This window comes from Canis lupus, chromosome 36 (genome assembly GCF_048164855.1).
Source record: "Canis lupus baileyi chromosome 36, mCanLup2.hap1, whole genome shotgun sequence".
NCBI lineage: Eukaryota > Metazoa > Chordata > Mammalia > Carnivora > Canidae > Canis > Canis lupus.
The window spans coordinates 23107247-23131217 of record NC_132873.1 but is presented as its reverse complement, the minus strand read 5'-3'; the positions used below and the strand labels follow the sequence as shown (position 1 = coordinate 23131217).

The window sequence follows — 23971 nt, the reverse complement described above, 5'->3', positions numbered from 1 at the left end:
TTGCTTTTAGCATTGGTACATAGGAAGACTCCAAAAATTCTTCTCTGGAACAATTAAATTATCACATAATTTACTGGGTAGGTTGTATTTTATTTGAGATGACACTCACTAACACTAGATTTCTAGGGATCTAGTAAAACATTTTTTGGTGCTGCTGGATTCCTATCATTTGCTCTATTTTCCTTCAGTGTGCTTTTATTGTGCTTGAAGCTGACAGAAAATTGCTATAGCCAATCACCAAAAAGTGCTTATTTTTTTATGATGTTTTATTTTCATTGCTCAACATTAACATAATGAAACTTTAGATTTTTCTATTAAAACAATGCAGTACATGTGAAGTGTCATGATGAATGACAATTTCTTGTGATATACATTTTGGCGCTTGTAAAATAAAGATTGACATTAGAGCTTCCTGGATTGGATACTCTCCAATTTTATTTAGAGGCTATATAAAAAGCAAACACATATCTCTCTCACACACACACACACACACACCCACACACACACGCGCGCAATATTCCTAACCAGAAGAAAAGTAATAGAAATTATTTATTGGAGCATTGCTATTTCTATAAATATTATTATTCAGCATCTACTAATGTGACAGAGAATTTTGTTGAAAGTAGTGAGCCACTGAGAAAATTTCTTAATTTTCTTTCATCTGAATAGCATAAAATTAGTGAACTTAAAAAAGAAACAAAACATTTCTTGAGTGTACCTTTAATGAGCTTTGACTGCTTTTGTTTTGAATCATTTTTAGTAAAATGGCACAGAAATTAAGATACATACAATGGCAACAGTAGACATGTAATGAAAGTCTGGAATTAAAATTCAGCGTGTGTGGAACACATACTGCAACCAATCAGTGGTATATACCAAAGGTCCAATTCTCAGGGAATTGGGCGAGGAGAGTTGGGTCAGAGGGGTGCTTCAACTTTGTTGTTGTGTATTGTGCACTCTCTAAAGCTGGGCACATTCTAGAGGAGAAAAATGACAGAAGTGGTTTAGCCACAGAGGGTTTTGGCATCAGACACCTTCAATTTCATGTCTTGTCTCCAAGTGATCTTGGGGAAGTCACTTCATCTCTCTCAGACCTGGTAACGTTTTCTCAACTGAAAAAAGGAAAACAGGGTTGGATGGTTTTAAGATGCAGATAGGATGAAGCAGTAAAAGCTCCGACCACAATGCTTGGCACCCAGGGCTAATCAATAAATAGTTACCATCCTACCTATCATATTTGTATTGCTTCTACTTGTAGCAAAGCCACAGTGACCCATTAGGTGGCTAGATTTGTGACACATATTTCTTTATTGAATTTAATTGAATAGCCAGGATTTTGGTAATGAAAAGTACTATTCTTAGGAATAATAGCTGACATTTATGAGCTTTTACTATGTGCCTAGCATAGTGCTAAGCATGTATGTCTTGTATGTGTGTGCATGTGCACACATACAGATACCCACACCGAGTCTCATTTCATTCTCTCCAAATATCTACAACTTTATCACCATGTTAAAGAGGAGGAAATGGAGGCCAGGGAACATCAGTCTCTAGTCCAGCATCTCTCCCTTATTAAGTGATGGCAGTGGGCGGTACACTTAGGTAGTCCTAGGGCTCACATCTTTAACAGTAGGAAGAAAGCGATAGACTGAGTCTTAAATGAACACGAATAATTCCCTTCAATGATGAGTCACAAGAAATGTAGAATACTGAGAGAGAGGAAATGACAACAGAAAACAAAACAGAGAAATTGGTGCTTTAGAAAGTAAAATCCTTTTTAGAGGTGAATGAACCGGAGATATTCTCACCATTTAAAAAATACATTTGCAAAGGATGTGATTTAGATTTGTTGAAATTCTTCTCTTTGGGGTTCAGTTATCTCAGTTGGAAGTGAGCTTATTAAAACAAATGAACTCTAAGGTTCTTTCTCTGGTTCTAACTTACATTTTTTTCTTCGTGAGTTCTAATCAGCTATGAATAACATTTCCTGCTTCTCCATGTGTCACTCAGAGGGGGTCCCATCTAATGTCTGGTCACCTCTCATTACATTTCAGAGCTGTAAGTTGACAACCGACTCCACTGCCTGTCACTTTGCTCTCATGTCACGGGGGCTTTGCTGGGGGTACAGAGGGAAAGAAACTGGGCAGTATGATGGCCAAGGGGCTCCCTTATTAGCAGTGGAAGCAAGTATCGACAATGTCGGCATAACTCTCTCATACACAAACACTTCCGTGACTATCCCACAGAGAAATCCATGTATGAAAACAGAATTTAGTCACATTTAATATTTTAGCCAGCAACCTGACTTTTGTCCTTAAAATTTTGTGTTTTGTGCTGCCAGGGAATGAAGGGTGGGTGGGCTAAAACAGGGCCTTTTAGCCTTATCTGAATGGTTAAATAAAGTGTCTGTCCAGAAGAAGTATGGTCATCAAAATCTTGTCCATTGAAGCAGTCTATTATTTCAGCCTTAACAGCGTTCTCAAAAAAAGAGACCTTCTGGTGTGCCTATCCTAGTGGTGCAATGTGGGATGGAGACATAGCAACGGACTGTGTGCATGGAGCTTGAAGAGAGGAGCAAGAGGTACTGGTGAGGTGAATGAGTCATCTGACAGGTAGGCAATGTGGCCGGGTCGACCAAGGATCAGACAACTGGGGTTCTTAGGCTGACTGCAGCCCTCAGTAGCTTTGTACCACACGGTAGCCCAATTCGGTCACAAAGAGTGAGATGATGTCATGGAAGCACTTTGGAAGCAATAAATCACAGATGTGAAGTAGTTCGGTGACTGACTTCATTGTGAGAGGGCTTGGTTGAAGGCTGTCTTCCACAATGACAGCAGCATTGCCATAATAAAATCTGCAAAAAAGCAGGATAAGTATTCCCAGAGCCCCATGGACATAAATAAGAAAGTACGTTGGCAGTGTGTGCTGGAATTTAAGTGCTGGAGAGGTTATATGGTATTAAAGAGGAAAGTTAGCAATGGAGTCAGCCATGGTCGATTTCTGTCATCTACTCAGTTATCTTAACATTTTCATAGTTTGGAACTGTGAAGAATGGACTGGTTAATATAACTTTGGAAAATTAGAAACTTAGAAGACACAATTCACCAGGAAGTGTTGGACATTTTAAATACCTGAAATTTTAGACACATGCTTAAAACCGTGTACTTATCCAAGTTGCCATAAATATTGCTTTATGGTAGAAATAACCCCAGGAAATTCTGGTGTCTTCTTTGTTTCTTGAATGACAGTCTTAAGTAATCAAAGTCAGGCACATATATTAGCTCATCTTAGTGGTGAACATTACTGGCCAAGTACCTTAAGATATAATTAATCAAAGTGCCAGAGTAACTTGATAGCAGGGTTTTTCATCCTCACCACTGTCAATATTTTGGGACCCATAATTCTTTGTTGTGGGTCACTGTCCTGTACCTTGGGGGGTGTTTGTTAAGCATCCTTGGCCTCTACTCACTACCTGCCGGTAGCACCTTTCAGTTGTGATGACCAAAATGTCCCTTGATGTTGCCAAATACCCCTGGGGAACAAAACTGTCTTCATTTGAGAGCCACTGCTCTGCAGTGACTTGAGAGCCTTCAGCTTTCATGACTCAGAATTCCCAAAATTCCAGGATTGTAAAAGTAGTTAGATATATATTATAGAGAATAAGTCCATATATATTTAAATGTTGTGTTTCTAACATATCCCTCATGCTAACTCTCTCTTTTGGCTTTGTTATAAAGATGCATAGTTCTCTTCATGGCCAGACAGTGTGCTTGTGAGGGCAGGGACCGGATTGTATTTCTAAGGATCTGTATCTGTTTCTCTTCTAGCTCTGCAGTCTCTTGAATTTTCATCCACCTTCTGTGTTTCATTATTACACCTCCTCAGGTGACTCTCAAAGTAGATGGAAATATAGGTGTACTTGCTTGTTCCTCCAGGCCTTTGAAATGGATATTATTTCCATTTAGTTCATCTGTGCCTCCCGTGTCTTACAAAAAAATTTTTTTTCATACTAACTCATTGTCTTCTAGGTACCCACGCACATCTTTGGGTTAACTTTATCATCGTTCCCTCTTTGCTTCCTCTGACAATCAATTAAAACAGGTTGTATTACTTCTAAATCTACAGTCTTCCAATTCTTCTTTTCAACCAACAATCTCTCTAAAGTACCCCCTAGCTTTTAGCTGGACAATTGTCGCTATCTTCTAACTGCCCTTCTTGCCTTTAGGCTTTCTTCCACATGTATATTTTACAGAGTTAGACTGGTATCTCTGAAACACACCCCTTCCAACAAATCCTTTAGCCCTCTAACGACTAGCGACTGACCCTGATTTACTTCTTCAACCCTATTTCTTATAACTGGAGCTAAAGATAATCTCTCCTTAACCTATACTTCTTTAGCACTTTATCTATTAATTTTTTTAATTCTGTCATTGTCTCTAAACCATTTTTTCTTTTGTATTTTGGATAATTTTGATTTATATTTGAGGAAGAAACATAAACCCCCTTTAAAGTCTGAATATATATTTGGGAATTGGAGAATCTACTTCTACTTAAGTACTTTAAAGTTACTTTAAAGATTATTTTAGAGAACTACAATATGCAGATGGTTATAAAATACTCTATATAGAATTCATGCATCCCTGATGTTGATACTGTTTATTTTTCTTCTTGGAATTTAGCACAGAGCAGGCCTTCTTTACCTCCTCATCTTATGGTGGGACATGAATATGCAAATATAGTTTCTATATTAAAAAATTGTACATGAAACTTAATCTGCATTTCACTTCAATGGGTATTAAAAATACTTGCTTAGGAGAGGCTGACTCTACAAAGTTCAAATATGGAGGTAACATAGATAATTAGAGAGAGCCATGATTGTCTAGTGGCACTTACTGCCTGACCGCCATTGGTCTATTTATTGGAGGGGCGTGAACACATATTGAACTTGCTGTTTGTCATCAAGAATGCTAACGCAGTTACGTGGGAGAAGGCCTTGGCTTGAGCCCAGGTTGGTAGTAAATATAGGCCATTACTAGTTGATGTCTGTTTGATGGTCTGTGTGAAATGAGTCAGTGGTCTCAGTCCAGTTATTTGAAGACAGGTGTCTACATCTCAAAACATCATGACAATTGGCACTAATTAGCACCCCTATTAGGAGTCTCAGCAGAGAACAGAGGAATAAGTCAGGGGAGAGGAGAGATTATTGTTTGTTCTGCTCTTCAAGAGTTTCCTTTCCAACAACAAATGATGAGAAATCCCCCCACTTCAGATAAAGAAGTCTTTGGAGATATAAGCAGAAAATAATGCTACTAGAAGAAGAATATTTTCAGAAGAGCTAGACATTTCCAATATTGAAAGAAAGGTTAATTATTTGTCCATCATCATTCTCTTACCTTCCTTTCTACTCTCAAATCCCTTTGTGTTTTAGAACTGGACTTTTGGTCTCTTTTCTCTTCTGTATCCCGGGGAACCTGTTCTGAGATGAAAGAACATCTGGTTGGGTATCTACTCTATTCTTTCATCAGCTCATCTGCAGACCTCTTTGTGCTCCTGGTTTCCTCACTGGATTTACGATAACTTCGTTCTCATGTGCATAAAATTGCTGGGCGTATGGGTTCAATGGCTACCCGTTGATGTATTTTCCCCTATCACATACTTAACTCCGTTGTATTGGAATACAAGTCTCTTACACTCTGCTGTTCTGTCTTCCCCACTGTTCTGAGCTCCTTGAGATCTGGGCCCTTGCTTGATTCCTTTTAGCATCCTTGCACTTGGTACCCTGCGGGGCACATATTAGGTACTCAGGAAGGAAATACAAGAAAGAAACAATGAGCGAATGAATGAATGCATTCTCAGCCTGTTGGAGACATATATTGACATGTAGGAGTGAAGTGAGTAGTAGTATGAAAGAAACAGATTTTAAGAGACAGAGTGGTAGGAATTTGTAATTCTATTCTATTTGGTGCCTTTGAAATTCTCACACTCGCATTTTGAATGGTTGCTTAGTGTTCCAATCCATGCAAACCATCTTACACAATTGCTTTGTAATCGGTATAATTTAGCTTTGTAACTGAGAGCCTGCTCCAGTGTGTGTTTATAGAGGGAAATTTCTGTGTTCTCTGTTAGAGTTTATAGTCTCACCACTGCTAAATCCAGTGTTCTTCATTTCATGTGAATTAATAATTTAATGCCTATGATTTTTGACTATCCTAACCATTGAAATTGCATACGACAAAAGGGAGAATTTCATAAATATGAAAAATCATGACTATATTTTGGTACCCCAAATAAATATATTAGAACTGTTTTACTCAGATATATTAGAATTGAGTAAATGTTCCCAAGCGTTTTGCTTTTTTCAAAATATAATCATCACAAAAAAATGTTTAAAGTACTATTTTTAAATCATAAACCTAAAAATAACTGTCAAAATGTCTAAAAAAGAGAGCTTAATTTGATTCTTATTTTGATTATTCACTTGAATAAATTACTGATGTTTTAAATAGGACTATTAAATGTAGCAAATGGTGAATATAAATTAGTATATGTTGACAAAAATATGTGATAAAGTACATAGACTGAATAAAATTTTAAAATTCTAGAATTATTTGTTAAGATTTTTGACTAGTAAAATGCTTTCTCCTCTGCATGTAAATTTTGACTAGGGTAGTTTCTTTCAGAATTTTATGAGAAAAAATGTCTGTCACCTGAATGTTGATTAGAAACAACTTCAGAAATATGACAATTTTCATATTGTCATTTGCAGCGATGTTATTTTCCTTAGTTCAACATTATACTTGTTTATCTTGAACATTAGACTATCGAGTACACAGATAGCAAGTCTACAAATCCTCTGAGTCTCAGAACCAGATAAGTCTTGTATTAGTTGTCAGGACTACACCAGAGCAGAGTATTTATCAAAGGAAAGGGGAAATCCAGATATACAGGTTTGTGACATAGGACCATATACATTTGAAACCAGGGCAAATCAGTTCAGATGTTGCAATCTTTAATAGCAGAACAAGAAACACAGATGGACCATTGCCCTCATTCATTCTTTAATTTTACAGGTACTTTAGAATATCTTCGATTACAAGCCAAATGGTATATCTTGTAAGGCAAAATTCTACCAAGATTATAGCTTGTGCAGAGTTCATGTGCATATTAGTGCTGCATTAGATAATTCAGATTAGTTTCAAGCAGCAGAAGTTTCTGCTAAGCACTTAGTAACATAATATTGTCAGTAAAGCATACGGTAGTGCAGATCCACATAGAATTTCTATTCACAATAATCAATTTGTCAGCTGATCAATAGGATTCATGATCTAAAGTATCCCAATATGTTATGCTTTCGTGCCTTTGCTATCATCAGTAAAAATCTCATTGGATTTGTTTCCTTGATGCTCGTTGCAACAGTCTCTAGAAAGCAGAGCTCACAGAATGGTTTTAAATTCCATCCCTTAATTCAGTTTATGGGGCCTCACCTTCAAAGTTTTTGCATCCCCTTAAGACATATTTGTGCTCGCCTTTCTTTTTGATGAAGTTGTAATTAGTCCTGGGGAGCAGTTGCTTCTAATTAACTAGGAGGAAGAAATCACAACTGAAGTTTTATAACAAATCATTAGATATTCTGATATCAGACCAATATATGATGAATTCTGTGATATGAATCTGTTATGTATTTTAAAAATAATCCTGCTGATTCTTGTTTGTGATCATTATACTTTTGTTTTTAGTGGCAATTTTTGAGAAGACAAATATCTTGATTTTGAGTTGCCCAGGGCGATAGAATTTCTACCATGCACATACATAGCATTTTGCTGTAACTCATTTATTTCATGCAAACAATAAGATGCAAAATACCCATTCTAACACTAGTTTGCATTTAATAGTCACATTAATTTATTTTTAGCTAAGGTACTTTTAAAATGAAGGACACCAAAGTACTCTTTTAAAAAGATGAGGAAGGTGGCTGTTTTAATGAAACAAGTATCTGATTTCATCTCACAGCTGATGACCTCATCCTATACTTTTGAAGAGTAATGGTGTCTGCCCCTGTCACTTAACTTAAACAAAAGTATTATAGTTACAAAAGTTTGGGATCCCAACACTTAGAATTAAAATATTTATTTATTTTTGCATATGATTCTCTTCCTGTAGGACTACTAGTTCATTGTAGATACAGTAAATATGCCACATAGTAAAAATAGGCTATAATTTATCTTTGATAATCATAAACTTTATGGGAAGAAGAAAAATGAAACCTGTCTCTTAGTATGAAATAGCTTTTTATAAGATACTACAAGATATATGGAAATGGTCTCTGTAGGTTAGTAGTCTTCTTTCATGGTTAAAATACACACATATACAAACAGATGTAAACTATATTTTTGATATACAGCTCATGTTTGGGTCTAAAAGGTGGCCCCCTCAGGGTGTGATTTAATCAGAATCCTAAAAAAAAATCTGCTAAAGTTAGGGAGGGAAGCTAATGTTTCCTTGACCTTGGACTTCATTTCTGACTTTTACAGTACAAAAAGTTAGCATTATGTAATGAAATCATATTAGTAAATTGCATCAATAGGTACGTATTTCTCATGTTCAGGCTCCAAGTACAACTTGAACAATCTTTGGGTGAGGAGAATGGATGATCGCTGTACCATTTATAGAACACTGTAAGCTAGGTTAAACATCTTCTTTGCTATATGGGAACCAGATTAAAAAGTTTTTTGAGGGCCTTTATTAAGCGTGTGTTTTGTGTCTGGGGAAGGGGATGAACTGGAGTAGAGGGAGTTGTTAGTCAACTATTTCTGCAACATGCTTATATGATAAAAAATGTATGTGGAAGATTACCCTGTTTTTTTTTTTTTTTTTTTTTTTTGGTCAGATAGAGTCTCCCTTCACACGCAGCAAAAAAGTTTGCTTGGTGTCTAATCAAGCAACACTGCTTCTTCAGATTTGAAGGAGAACTCAGAAAGTTAGTGTTTTTTTTTTTATTCTTCTTCATTTAAGTATTATTTTTTAATTGCAGCGTATTAAACATAAAATCTGGTACAATCTTTAAAAATAAATAGGACCTAACTATAAATGGGCCCTGTTGTGTTTTTATCTTTGACAAGCAAGTAATTGCTTCTCAAATTTATCAGTTTGTTTATGCAAAAACCATTTACCAAGCCTAGCTCAAAAGCATCAATTTCATCATTATCATCTTATTAATTTAGCCAAGCTATAACACAGCTGATTATTCCTGAGTAATATCCTCTGCAGCACATCATGTGTGGCAAAACCATCTGTACAGTACCTATTTAATAAATAAACCCTCGGCTAAATGTCTCTGTTTATTGAGAACTAATGTTTATAGAAAATATAATGGAACTCAATAAATAACTCAGCTTCATCAACCTGCATATGAATCAGTGCGAAGAACGCTGACATCATCACCTTTCAAGTACCAGAGAAAGCAAAATTACCCAAAAGAGCTATAGAGTCAATATTAAGGCATTAAAACTGCAATGAAGGCATATTAATGCTTAAAACTTCATTGTTGGCAGTGGAATTGGCACAATGGACATATTTTATAACTCTAGGAATACTTAGGCTTTATGGCTGCTTCTTTGTTGACTGCCTTGCACTTAATGTAGTTTTCCACTTTAAATAAAAAAAACCCTCAAGATCTTTAAAAAAAAAAAACAAGAAAATTGCTGATTCTAAGCATTCATTTTTAAAATAATGCAAACTGCTGATTCCAATTGTTCAGATTTAAGGAAAAAAAAAAAGCTAACTCCTTTAACTCCATGCTTCCTGATTTCATATTAGTAGCAACTAGATATTTTGAGGCAAAGGTTTTTTTAAAAAGTCACCATTTTTTTTAAAGAGATTATTCTGAGCGATAGCATTAGTACTGACGATGTGAGGAGGATTAGATCATTTTGCAAAGAAAAGCCAAGTTTGGATGTTTTGGGCCATTGTTATTAATGATATAAATAATAATAATATGAATATGCATGCCACAAATTTAAGGGAGTACAATTGTTTAACATATTCATATTGACTTTCATCACTGGGATATTAACAATATTTAGGTTAATAAGTTGAAGTTTTATGCTAGTACAAATCTCATGGAGCAAAGTGGATTGCTTTAAAATAGATCAGGAAAATGGGTTCATTTCTTATAACTTGTTTTAAAAGTCTGTCCGTACTTTGCTTTCCAGAAATAAAGTTTCATTGCAAAGAGAAAACAAAAGAAGGTTGTCTTTATTCACATACAAGGAATGACCTTTGCTGATCTTTGAATGCAACTCTACTTTTGAGCATCCATAATGTCTACTTTCATGTTGAAGCCTCCTTGTCATTTAGCTTAAAAGCCCACAGGACTTCAGGTTTTCACCAAGGCTCAACCCTGATGTAATTTAAAAGTGAGGGAGGGATGCCTGGGTGGCTCAGTGGTTAAGCATCTGCCTTCAGCTCAGGGTGTGATCCTTAAGTCCTGGGATCGAATCCCACGTCCTGCTCCCTGCATGGAGCCTGCTTCTCTCTCTGCCTGTGTCTCTGCCTCTCATTCTCTCTCTCTCTCTCTCTCTCTCTCTGTGTGTGTGTCTCATGAATCAATAAATAAATATTTTAAAAAATTTAAAATTGAGGCACCGACCTGTTGCCGGGGGCGTGTTGGCTCATTCTGCGGGCCTCCGTTCTACTTGTGCTCATGCAGCCCTGAGATCCACCCGCATACCCTTTTCCAGGGGAAGACCTGTGAGTTCGCACTTTGCAGAGGTTTCCTCAAGGTTATGAGATCTTTAGAAGTTCCAATGGTAAGGGGCGCAGAGTTGCTGATATATTTTTCAACTGCCAATGTAAAAGCAGAGTGTTTTTTTGCTTTGTTTTGCTGTTGTTGTTCAAAACAGTTATTGATGAGTCTCACCAGAGAAGGAGGCCAAAGTGCGCTACCTCAGGAAGGGGTAAGATCCCTTCTATAATCTGCAGACGTCAGTTTTCCTTCCTAGATGCGGGTTCTATTATTCTAGATGTACAATTTTCTCTCTCTCTTAGTGTTTCAGTTTATGCAGCGGGCTCTGTGGTTTGCACAGAGACTACCCATTCCCCAGACCTAGGAGGGTTTGGGGGGTAATCCTAACAGAATCACGGTACCTCCTAAATTAGGCAAATGCCTCAAACAAAATGAATACCACATCAAAAGGACAGAAAGATAGTGAAATGGTGCCAGTAATTGCCTTGTGGGGCAACTCGGCTTAAACAACTTAAAGCTTGCAAACACTGCACCCACACTACCCAGAAGAATACTTTTGTTCCAGGGTTTAAATTGCAAGCTAGGGAGCCAACAAATCTAAAACCCTTCTGTCTGGGTGCCAGAGCACGCAGTGTGCCTCTGACATATGCCTATAAGTAAACCTGCATCTGGCACATCAGCAGTTTTGAATGGCATGGGTTAGTGACCAAAGTCAACTTCCCACGTAGTCCGTCACGACCAGGCCCAGATCAGCAAAAAGGCTGTTGGATCGACTAATTATATCTACTTTAAGATGACCTGTGGTTTAAAGCAGCAAAAATAGAGGCATGCTAGCAAATAAGCTGCATACCATCAAATGGTGATCACCCAGAGGGCTCCTGAGATCAAGCAAAGTAAATTTTTATCTATTTGTTCTGAGTTTGCTTCAGTGTCTAGCCCTCCATTGTGTAATCCATAAAGTCGCTTTCATTCCATTTTAAGAAATCAATTTTAGATATTTCTGATGAGTGGTGATGTCAGGCCTTACCATTTTGAGGCAAGAAATCAAAATACCAATTCCAGTCATCCACCACCCAGTGGGTAACAATGAGGCCGTGCATAAGAGAGAGGGAGAGTGGGCCTCCCATCAACGTGAGAAGTTTGGATATTTTTGCATGCCGTGATATTTTGAATGCCGTGGCCTGACACAGCTCTTAACCAAATAGTCTTGATCTAGTCCTTAGGACTCATTTTTTAAAAAGGAGCAGTGATTTAGCTTCTATCTGCTAAGAACCAATATCAAGGACCACTGAGCATGACAGACCACAATTCAAGGTTATAATGCCCAAGCCACAGATGCAAGGACAAACCTTTCCCATAGGCAAGGCGTACTCTCAGAGAAATCCAGAAATCGGTCAATCTGATGCATATCCTGTGAAAATTCTTGGCTTGGCAGGGAAGAACAATTAGGAAAGAGGTAGCACGTTTTTAGCTTTCTTTCATCTTTACAAGGAATAGAAGGATTTACAGTTCCAAAGACAATATCGCAATAAATACCGATAAGGAGATGGTAGTTTCAGTTGGATTATTTTGCCGCAGTAAAATATATTTATTTGTTTGTTCAGCCAGTCATGCAGTAGGATTTATCAGGTGCCTATTTTGTGCGAGGCATTGGGATATGTTAGCATAAGTTTCATAGAACACACAGTCTCGTGGAGAATTGAAAGGTTATAGAAATAAATGCAAAATTCAACCATGAGAAGGACTAGATAGGACAGATGTAAAATGGAGGTGGGGGCAACATTTCAAACAAAAGAAATAACCCCCTAAAATACTGCAGTGGTAAAGGAATCCATGGTGCTTGCAGAGAACTGAGAGAGTAGTGTGGGAAGACAGTAGCGAGCAAGGGACATCTGGTGAAAGATGAACCCAGAGAACTTGGTAAGATCTGGTCTTTAGGGCAATGTTATGGTCCATCCATATCATCCATGATTCATTGTTTGGAGGATTCATTACAGAGCCCCACGACAGAAAATATTTGCCATCAATTGCTGTTATTATTCATTCCTTCAACTGAGATTTCATTAAAGAAATCTTGCCACGCAAGGAATAGGCCCGGGAAGCCTCGTGGTGATCCACATGAATGTGGTCTCTGCACTCATGGAACTTGCAGCCTATCAGGAAGGACGAATGATAAATAAATACAGGTGCACCAAATGTTATAAAAGAGGAAGCACAAGGTTTATGACCAGGGAGCCTTTTCTGGAGGACGCTTCCCTGAGAAATGATTTAAGTTGATGTAATGAGGAAAACTGGAGTTAAGAATCCTAAGTATCCACTAGAGACCATGAGGAAGAAAGTGGCAGGGGGTGAGGTTAAAGGCAAAGGGGATGTGGGGCTTGAAGCCTCAGCGACTTTGTAGCTGACAGTGACAACCGGTATGTTTTTGCTCGACCCCTAACAAGGTGGTCACCTTTTTACATTTTTCCTCTGTAGGAATACATGTGTTTTGTGGAATGAGGACTTCTTTGTGAAATAGCTCATCTTAACACATGCAGCATAGCCTGGGTCATCTCCCACCCCATGCCCAGCTGCTGTGCAAGGGCCACAGTTGCCTTTCACCACAGTTCTGTGATGGATAAGGACCCAAAGACCCTTGACGGGCCATCTTTTGTCCTTGGACCCCAATTGAAGCAGTGGGATTCTGCATCTGGGGTCAAGGTTAGTTAAGCTGTGGTATAATAGGGCCAATGACCTACCTCTTTTTTTTTCTCCTTTGTTCTTATATTTTCTCTTTTTGGGAAACTCACATGGAAATATGTAAACCCTCTTTTTCCCATTAAACTCCTAGGGAAGGAAGGAGAGGAGGGGATTGGAAATCCTGGGCTGAAGCAGACAGATGGTGGAGTGAGCTGAAGTGGGGCTCACTGTAGTTTATAGACTTCCTAAAGTTTCCAGTTCTCTGCATCATTCTGACAAAGACTAAATTGCTCAGCAGCACTCTGTAATCTCTCCCTTTCCTGGATTGCAGCTCTGTTTCATACTGGGGATCAGACCAAAACAATAGCTATAGGACAAGGTATTGGAATGAGTGAGAATCAATCCAACCCTACAGAATCTTGCACACTTTATGTATGACATGGCTTAGACACCACTGGATACAATATAGAAGTTTGCCTTATATTCCACATCATCCTTCTAAAGGAAATGATTCTGTATTTCACACGTGGACATGTTTATGGCCTAAATGTCAGACTGTCCTAGACCTATGTCTTAATATGTTACATCTATTGTTTCAGCTTGTACTGGTTATATAGAAAGAATCATTATATTAAAGCATAAATTAAATTAATTGGGCCCAGGAAATAAAAACTCTCGAAACAATAGTGTTAAGAAAAAAAAAAACACAGTTTGTACAACTTCTTCTACGTTCAGTGAAACTTTCCTAAAAGCTACTTACTATTTTTAAAAGTTTTTAGTTTCACACGACTGTTCATACTGCTGAGCTAAGCAAAACTGATGTCACTTTTTCTTGCAGAAAGGATAAAATAAGATTTATAAAATATATTCATAAAATTTACAACATAGTTTAGTCAAAAGAGTCATTTCTTACTTAATGCATTTTAAATTATTTGTGTTTATTTTAACCTCTTTCCTATAAATCTGTAGTTACTCTGGCAAGCCAAATTATAAGCATCCTGGTGGCTACTGCTCATTAGGTGGGGAGACAGGTTTGATTAGAGGGGGTGGCTTGGGTGAGCAGGGCCATTCCTTATACAGTGATGGTCTTCACACAGCGTGGTGATGAAAAGCTTGTTGGAACCCTACGAGTCCATCACTTAATTGACACCGTTTGGCATCATTTTTTCCTCTTCATTTGCTGGTAGAGTTTTTCCTGATGCTAAAGGTTGATTTCTCCTGCTGTACTCGAATTTGCAGACAAAGAGCTCTATCAGGTACACTTCATCACCAATCTGAGTTAGAATAGGATAATTGTTTAAAGATTTTACACAGTCATGACAATCCATATGAAGAAGGTAAAATTCACTTAGTGTCCCTGTGACTTAGCAGTCAGATGAAGGAAAGAGAGCTCCTGAAGTCTTGGATTGTTACTGTTTTTTAATAGCTTTGGAGTAATTTTTATTTCTTTGTCTTTCAAGTATAATAAAAGATCAAGGATGTATCTATTTGTAGGATAAATTTCACTTTTTAAACAAAGTTTTTGTTTCCTTTGGAATGGGGCTAAGGCTAGATGATATGGCTACAGTACCAGGACAGTTCGATTTTTTAAAAAAAGTCGTTTAGAGTAAGATAATCCCCTCGTTGGTCAGAATGTCCTCAGTGTGATAGAGTAGATGCTAACCATAGCCAACTAATATAAGTGATGTAACTTTAAATCTTTTGGTCATCTGCTGTCATATAGAATAGTATTTAACTACAGACCAACCATGCGTGTATCTGAAAATTATGTGAAAACTCTTACTGACTAAAGGGAAGTTTACAGTAGAATCAGAAAGCCATTGATGAAATTATAAAGCTTATTTCATTAAGTCATTCATTTTTATTCAGCGAATGCTTTGAAGTATTACTATGCTTATGTTAAGAGAATCTTCAGGTTAATGTTAAAATGTTCACCAGGTCACTGATTTTTAACCCTATGCCCTTTTTTGATAATATGTATTTTGTGATGGTTAATTTAATCATCAAGTGGAGATCACAGATAATACCTACCTATACACATCATTTACAAAAATCTGCAATGCCATAATTATAATACTTATGAAATAAAAAATATGTAATAAAATAATATGTAAATGTAAAAGTCCGTAAATGAAAAACATGTAATAAAATAATATGTCAATGTAAAAGTCCGTAGATGTTCTGATACCACTATGCTCATTAACAAAAACACCCATCAAAATGTCTAAATTGCCCTCTCGGTATTGAGGTCATCCCTCCTGATATCCACTCCAGGAATCACGGAGTTCCCAGATATCTGGGAATATACCTGTTTTATTTTTCGCTCTGTGTCCAGTTCTAGACATGGTATTTGGCATGGACTTAGTGCTCAATATTCATACAGTGGATGTTGAATGAGCAAAAGAAGAAAACAAAACAAAACAAATCCAGACCTCTTCCTTCAGGAATTTCTCATCTAGTTGGGATGGCAGTTCACTTCAGTAATACATAACGCAAAGCACTGGCTCCGCACGCATTCCAAGAACTGGGTTCATGGTGTGTGCTGCAGGAATTTAAGAAAGAGGGGACCCATCCTTTGCAGGCAGAAGCTAAGGACTACTGTGGCTCTCAGACATTAGGGCAGTGGTGCAGTTTTATGCATTTAAACCAGTGTCTGCTCAGTGTAGGTGCTGGGCCAGGTGAAGAGGGAGGACGGGTTAGTAAGGCCCTGTGCTCCCAGAGCTTCCTTTCTAGAGCATTTTCAACTTCTGTGTCAGAAGCCCTGGAGGAATGGTTAAATGCATATTTCCAGGCCCAACCTCGGGTACTCCAATCTGCATTTAACCAAGTGTTAGAGATTAATTCTAACGTAATTCATGAGTCTCACTTTAAGGAACAACAGTTACGGGTGGACAAAGAACCCAATGTGTTCCTCCTGAGGATTTTCAGCATATGAAAAAGGAATGGCAACCCTTGGGGGAATTTTGAGAATCATCTTGAAAGGGAACTTCCCATAGTCATTTCATAAATAAATGAATGTAAAAGATGAGGAGTATATTTTTATGACGTCATTATAAGATTGATGCTGTTTATAAAATACCATCGTTTTAACATTCTTGTGATAGTAAAAATAGTCTTGATTAGAGGTGTTGCACTTACATGTTTTCTTTTGCTGGTATAAGAAATGGAAATGTATTGAGGACGGAAATATATTGAAGAGAAAAATAATTGTTCTGTTTCGCAAGATAATTTTTTTTTTTTTGAGGGAGAGACCTTTAAATATTTAAAATCAGGTTTTGTTTTTTGTTTCCTGCTCCTTGCCATCATTATAAAGGCTATTTTGACTTAAATGGTGAAACGAAGTATTATGTAATAAAGCAAGTTAGTTATTTCTTTCATTAGCAACTTTAAAAGTTGTCTTCTTAACACCATGATATACTAAAATTATTTCTAGGAATCTTTTTTTATTGTCTTAAATTTCTTTTTAAGAAACACTTTAAGGATTAACCAAAAGTGTTTACAATTTTTCTCATTAGGTTAATACTTTATTTTCATTACCTTGAAGTTTTTAACTGTAATTAAAATCATAATGCGTCTCATGACACATGCCCTTCTAATAGTATACAGCTGATAAAATTTTAAATATGGAGTAGCTGCCCTGTTTACAAACAGAAAAGCTTAATTCTTAAGATAGCAAAGACTTAACATAGGTTTTTTTGACTTTATATATTTGAATCCAGTTTTTAAAAAGATAATGGGTGGAAGCAGAATAAAAGAGTTTTCAAGTTTTATTATAATATACCATGGAGTTCCAAATAGAGGGGAAACAGTGACTCTGATAAATAAAGACCTGCAGTTGTAGATAATTCATTGCCTGTTCCTTTAGGCACTAGACCCCCACCCTGACAGAAGCTCCCTGCCTAAACTTCATCCTCCTGAAAATGAAATCAGTCCACCACACACAATCCTAATTTTGAATTAGAGATCATCTGCCTTTTTTTTTAAATAATTGATATTTTATGTAATTGATATTATATTTAAATCAATCACAAATTCACACATTAGAGAAAGCAATCAACTGATAGCTCCATCAATAGTTCTGTGTGACACGTAAACAATTGAGCTTATTAATTTTCTGAACTGAATTTTTTCTTTTTCAGCTGGTTTTGGTGAAATGAACACTCAACTTATTTTTTTTTTTTTATGAGAGAACTTATAGGGCCCTGAGGATTATAGCTTTCCTTCTTTGAAAACTAGTGATTCTCTTAGCACATTGAAAGTAAGCAGGATGAAAAAACACAATGTTCAGTTTATTGTTTTAAGCTTACAAATGATAGGAAGGTTGCCTTTGTATGTTTTGCGATAGTCCCATGAGGTATGAAATTAAATAAATTGCATTAATTAAGATCAACTTACAATGGAGGACTAGGTGCATCATTTTTTTTTCCAAAAACTTTTCCAAAGGTAATCTGTATGGGGAGAATTCTTTTACTGAGATGTATTTATTTTGTAGGTATAAATTCAATTGGGTAAAGAATATTCTGAACAATTTGTAATTTTCAGTTGGATTTCCTTATTTTATTTGTGAGTGCTGAAAATCCATAGAACAAAATTTGATTCAATTTCCATTTAGACCCTTCCAAGGAGATTCAGTTATGGAAGTGAGCAAAAAAATCGCATCGTGAGAGGGCCTTCCTCTTTCCCATGTACTCTCAGAGTGTGGACATTTCAAAAAATGACCCAGCACGTGTTCCATTCAAATAGAGAAATGATTTTTAACATCAACACATGTAGATTTCCATAGGCTTTTTAATGCTCACATGATGAGTAAATATTCAAGAAGTTAGGTACAATTACACACAGATAGGCACACGCACAGGACTGAACCAGAGCAGTTGACAGTGGTGTATGGGACTGACCCAAACTGAACTGATAATCAAGTGGAAATGTGTGAAGAGTATGCATTCGTGAGATCAACCACAGTTACACGAGATATGATAATATGACACAGGCAGAAGTCCTCCTGCCTTGTGTTGCACTGAAAGTCCAAGAAAGTTTGGCAAGTAGAGCCTCAAGTCCTGTCCAGAGAATCCAAAATCATCACCCATGGAGCTTAATTCTGAATTTCCGGCCCAGACAAAACTCCGATTAAATTCAATGAGTGTTTCTCATTTTAGAAAGCTGTGCATGTGCATGCCATGTTCTTTTCTTAGATAAAAACATACCCACAGCTCCTTCCATACAAAATGAAACCAAACACATTTAGAACACATGTAAGCCATTTCTCTATGGGAAAGGCCATTTGTGGTTAACACAGAAAGTATTTATGGTTTCACTGTTAATTGTGGTTTCTTTGTATTAGCCAAAAAAGGTAGCATTTTTCATGGTAGGAATAGTATGAAAGCAATAGCCTTTCTAAAAAATGTTCGAATTTTCTGGGGCATGAGGAAGTGACTGAATTTATGATATCTTCTAAATACCAAGCGTGTATATACAACCTACAGTTATGTTTTCAATCTGAATAAAAGTTTATTTAAAATGGTCTTAATTGCTCTTTGGTACATTTCCACAAGTTGAATCTGTATAATCAACATTATATAATATTTAAGGCTCGGGTACATTTTAGTTTCTTATTTATAATTGTTATCCAGGGACATTAAAATTTCATTCTGGATCAGTGCTATTTCTGGAGATTGTTAATTTCAATTTCTTTTGGAAATTGTTAATTTTACAAATGTTATTTTGTAAATGTTAATTTATTTAATCAGTCAGTGGGATTTATTCCTTCTTTCCTTCCTTCTTTCTTTTTACCCCTCCTTTTTTTTTTAATTAAAAACTGAAGAATCATTGCAGTGTTGAAATATTTTAATTATTTCATATTGCAAATATATCATTTTAGTTTTAAACTGCATTTTGGCAAGGATTCTATATGTGGATGAATGGATTCAAAAGAATAATTAAATACGAAAGCAGATTAATTTGAATGTACATTTGTGGGGCTACATACTGAAATTTTTTAGCAAGCACTTCCACAAGTGTTTTAACATCTGAATGCATCACATATATATTATTATAGGGTGGAAAGAGACAATTGTGATCGTTAGGTCAGTCACCAGAGTACTTAGGTAGATTTACATATCAAGCAGTTTTTCTTTAGGTATTGGAAGCTTTTATTACATATACAAAATAATATATTTTATAAATTTCATCATTATATAATTTTATTGATAATTTTAGAGGAAGCAAAGATATATGGATATTAGATTGAATTTTATTAAATTCCTAAGAAAAAACAAGTATTGCCTCTTTCTGAGAGTGAGAAACATTCTTTATGAAAACGCTTAAAGTATAATTTATCAATTTAATTACATACACTTATGTATATCTCATGAATATATGTGAAACTGAGTCTAAATGAACATTTTACGATGTTAAATGCAGTTTTCCAAAGATCTGTATTTATTCAAAGATCATGTAAATGGCCATTAACTTCAATAAATATTGCTGTGTCCTTTGCTAAGCATTTGTATAATTCTGGGGTTTAATTTAATAGTTACAAACATCAAATTCACTGGTACACTTAGACTGCACCTACGTTAGTATTCGAAACATTTCCATTAAAAAATTTCAGAGGTTTTTGGTATATATTTTGTCTTTCCTTTTTCTTATAAATGGAAATTTAAACTGGAATATATTATTCTATATGAAATTTATTAACCTTGATTTGTTGATGTACCATAAAACTTTATGCACCTCAAATAATATTTTAATATATTTTATACAGTGTATAATAATTGAATATTAGTGTAACATATTTGACATGAGTTTTTAAAATTTGTACAGCATTTTAAAACATATTGATAACCATGAGATATGTCTTTCATGTCTCCTTGTGATTTTTATTTTGAAAATCACTCACATTCGAAGACCGACTGTACAGAGAATAAACACTTTTCTGTGACATCTTTACGAAAAGGAATAAACCTCAGACCAGAACTTCCTTTTCACAAATGTTCCATCTTCTTCTTATGCTACTGACATCAAATGATTTCTGATCCCAGATACAACTGTCTTTTGCACAGCAAAACGTAATGTTTCTTTTCACTATTATTTTCATGTATATTCAAATACTGATGTAAAAGAACCAGAGAATAATAAATCAGTCTTTACGAAGAGGTTACATTTTCTCTAGGTGTAGGCAATAGGTAGTGACAGTCGGATTCATGCAAAAGTTTTTCATTCCTTGCTGTTCACAAATATGTAAAAATAGGCATTCCTAGTGTCCGCGTATTCCTTAGGCTTTAAAGTCACATTTTGTCAGCCGAGCTTTCTTACCTTCCCTCACTGACGCCTGAGAATCCGCAGACTCTGCGGCTCTGCTCCTGCCTTGTCATCTGCTGGCGTGGCGCATGTCAGTCTGTAGGGGGCACTCCTCAGCTACCGCAGACTTGATCTTGTGCTCAGTCCTTTTTTGTGGCTCTGAGACATATTTAATATTCATTATTTTATCAAGGCATTTAGGCTAAAAAGACTTCATAGCTCATCCTTAAAGCACGTATATCCATAATTGAGTAAAAAAAGAAATCTCACAGAGGTATCAAGGTGGGCATTTGGGTTCCTGGGGATGTGAATAAAATTTTAGAAGGCTGCCTCGTAGCTGGGTAAATAAGTACTTTTCAGAGCTCTCCTCTTGTTATTCTTTTCTTCTTGGAGCTCAGGGTAGATTTTTATAATACCCAGATTTTTATGACTATACCTCAAGTCTCGTCTCTTTGCCTTAAGGACTCCCAGGGAGCAGGGTGTGGAATGATCATGATTTATGTTTGGGAAGAGGAACCACAGAGTTTTTACATAGAATTATGTGCCCTACACTGAAGCTTATAAACAGCTTATCTTTAATGGGAGTGAAATATTGAATTGAAGATTGTGTGTGGCCTCTTCTCCACTGCCTTCCCTCCACTTTCACTTCCCTGACTTGCCTGGCGTCCCAAGCACACTACTTGTGTGGCAATCCTAAGATCCCTTTCCGTACATAATGACATGGGCCTCTCATGTGCCTCTACCTTCCTGGTTCACTGCAGCAGCTGGTGCAGCTGCTTTGTTTTTTTTTTAATTTTTTAATTTTTTTTTTATTTTTATTTTTTATGGCTTTCCATACTCACCTCTCCACGGGACCAGTAGCATTTACTAGTCTGGTGTGTTGGGGACTTCCTTTCCGTCCACATCCAAGCTCTGTCTTGCCTCTGGGCCTCTGCTGCCCTCCCTGGCTCCCTGCTAGGGGGAATGCAGCTCCCTTGAGGACCCCACTCTCCTGGCTGCTGTCTGGGACCGGCCCCTTCCCTTGGGACGGAGACCCCCTCACTTCACCAGGCTCTGGCTGCTATCCCAGCAGTGGCCTCCTCTCCCTCCTTGTCATCAGACTCTTCTTCTCTGTGTTGTAATTTCTCCTACTTTGAAAAGAATCCCTCTCTTCACCCCCACTTTTCCAATCTGCGGTCTCTCCTTTCTCAGTTTTCTTTTAGAGCAGAACCCCTCGGAGAGTTGTCCTTGTTGGATATCCCTGGCTCCTGCCCTCCTGTTGTCCCTTCCCCCTACTTGCTCCACTGACTCTCTCTTCTGCAGTCACCTCCGAGTTGCTACACCCAATGATCAGTCCTTGAGGCAACATTTTCCCCCCACCAGGGATCACTCCCAACTCCCTAAAATATTTCTTTCATGGAGCTTCTAGAAGCTAGACTGTCTCTTGTCCTCTGAACCCCCCAGTAGCTCCTTTCCTATTCCTCTGATAGCCGTGTGTTATCTCCTTGAACTCTGAGGGGCTGTCCTCAGGCCCCTCTTCTTTATTTATATTCTCTCTCTCTCTCTCTCTCTCTGCTTATTGCATCTTCTCTCAGGAATGTCATCTATACTCTGAAAAATCTTACATTTACTTTTAGTCAGGACCACTCCCCTGAACTCTGACATGTATATTCAACTGGTTTCTCTCCCGCGTGTTGCTACTTGGATGTCTAGTAGACTTCTGAAACTGATCTCCATTCTACCCATCCCCACCCCAAACCAACCAAACAACCAACCAACCAACCAACCAACCAACCCACTTCATCACAGTCTTCCCGTCTTAGAAAAGAGAGTTTTCTCAGTATAAAACCCCAGGCTATATGACAGTCCAAGCCATTGTCATCATTCCCTGCCTCTGTCCTCTCCAGTACACACCTGCATCAATCAATATAGCTGTAGTTCAATGTCAGCTCATTTCAGTCCTTTCTTCAGAACCAACTGGTGGCTCCCCATCTCAAACTAAAAGCCACAGACCTCTGGATGGCCCAGCAGTTACTGGGTCTGGCCCCTGAGACACCTCCTGGCCTCATCCTCTCCTCTCCTCCCGAGCTCGCTTCATGTCAGCCACACACACAGCCTTGCAGTTGCTTAATCCTTCTATGTCTTCAGAGGCTCTTCAGTTGTGATTTTCTCTGTCTGGAGTGCTCTTCTCCCAGGGGGCTTTATGACTCACTCCTTTATGACCCTAAGATCTTTCCCCTAACATCACTTTCACAGTGAGGAGGACTTCCCTGCCCACCTTATTTAAAATAGGCCACCGTCCCTACCCTACTGGACACCGCATTCTCTATTCCTACTTTCTGCCTTTATTATTTGTTTCTATAGCACTCCTCTTTTAATCATTTGCCTACCAGAGATTCGCTTACTGGTCATTGTTTTCTCCCGTCGGTATGTGCCTTCCAGGGGCAGGTGTTTTCTTTTTTCTTTCTTTTCTTTTTTTAAAGATTTTTTTTATTTACTCATGAGAGACACACAGAGAGAGGCAGAGACAAAGACAGAGGGAGAAGCAGGCTCCCTGTGGGGGCCCAATGTGGGACTCGATCCCAGGACCCCAGGATCATGCCCTGAGCCAAAGGCAGACGCCCAACCGCTGAGCCACCCAGGTGCCCTCAAGGGCAGGTGTTTTCAAAGTATATCTTCTGTGGCATCCCACTGCCTAGAAAGATATTTGATACGTGATAGACTCTCAGGAAAATGTGCTGAATGAATGAACCCATTTTAGTATATACCACCTGTGGAAGGATCAACATCCAAATTTGGGATCCAACCAGGATTTGAATTATAGTCTGTCTCTTCTGTTTTAAAACTTGCTTTCTGATTCAAAAGAACTTTTCAAAGTGATGTCACTTTATTTTGCGTTGGTATCTTTGGTTATTCTCTTCAATTAACTTTGAACATCTTTTCATTTTTACCTTTAAGAAATATCTGATGCAATAATGCATTAGACTTTAGGACTTTTTTTTGTCCTTTGGAAGAGGCTTTTTTTAGGGGGCTTTGTAATTGGGCTTAGGAAAGTCATATCCATGAAGATGGACTTTCCTGCTGTTAGTAACATGAAAAAGCACTCCTGATTTGGACAAAGTTTATTGAGCAGAAATATTTATGCAAAAGGCTTCTTTTTTCTACAGAATTTTGGGGAATTTGGTGAAGTAATTGATTACAAGCCCTTATCTTTCCTTTCCTGTTCTCCTTGCCTGCCCTTCATACCCCAATGACCTCAAGATTATGGTG

At 37.4% G+C, this 23971-nt stretch overlaps 1 long non-coding RNA gene across 6 annotated transcripts in view; it reads right to left on the bottom strand.

Annotated features, from left to right (window-relative positions):
- Positions 1–22888, bottom strand: part of LOC140625341 (uncharacterized) — a 62347-nt gene extending 39459 nt beyond the window's left edge. For 4 of the 6 annotated variants that reach the window (XR_012024698.1, XR_012024697.1, XR_012024699.1 and 1 more), the window contains exons 1-2: positions 22616–22888; positions 20738–20881 (exon numbers count right to left, since the gene is read on the bottom strand). This is a non-coding gene — a long non-coding RNA (uncharacterized lncRNA). Of the gene's footprint in view, positions 1–704; positions 1113–20737; positions 20882–21564; positions 21674–22615 lie in introns of those variants that run through there. The other 2 variants (XR_012024700.1, XR_012024695.1) reach the window with 2 other exon arrangements.
- Positions 22889–23971: the final 1083 nt, after the last annotated feature.